Source organism: Bison bison, unplaced genomic scaffold (assembly GCF_000754665.1).
Source record: "Bison bison bison isolate TAMUID 2011002044 unplaced genomic scaffold, Bison_UMD1.0 scf7180017864274, whole genome shotgun sequence".
In the NCBI taxonomy this organism is placed as follows: Eukaryota; Metazoa; Chordata; class Mammalia; order Artiodactyla; family Bovidae; genus Bison; species Bison bison.
Window position 1 is genome coordinate 3,012,888 of NW_011494846.1, and position 349 is coordinate 3,013,236.

At 72.8% G+C, this 349-nt stretch overlaps 1 protein-coding gene across 1 annotated transcript in view; it reads right to left on the reverse strand.

The window, feature by feature from the left end:
• The window catches only part of ATXN1 (ataxin 1), a 204,765-nt gene that overhangs the window by 15,788 nt on the left and 188,628 nt on the right, over positions 1 to 349 (reverse strand). The window lies entirely within an intron of this gene.

Consider the following 349-nt stretch of genomic DNA (forward strand, 5'->3'; position numbering starts at 1 on the left):
ACGGGTGACAAAGTGGCTGCCGGAGTCGGTGTACTGCACGACCACCTGCGGGGAGGGCCCCAGGGTGAGCGTGTGTGGGATCATGGTCGGGTGCGTGTGCAGGTGGACGGGGAGGGTCGGCGGCGAGGCCGGGCGTGCGGCGTTCTGCGGCGAGCTGGAGATGCGCACGTACTGGCTCTGCTGGGGGTGCGGTGGGGACCCCGGGGGGAGGAGCCCTGCTGTCCGGCCTAGGTGCTGCGGCGGTGGCGGCGGTGGCGGTGGCTCAGCCTTGTGTCCGGAGGCTCGGCTCAGCCCGCCCATGTCGGCCAGCAGGCTGCTATAGGCCTCCAGCTGGGAGCGCTGGGCGGGC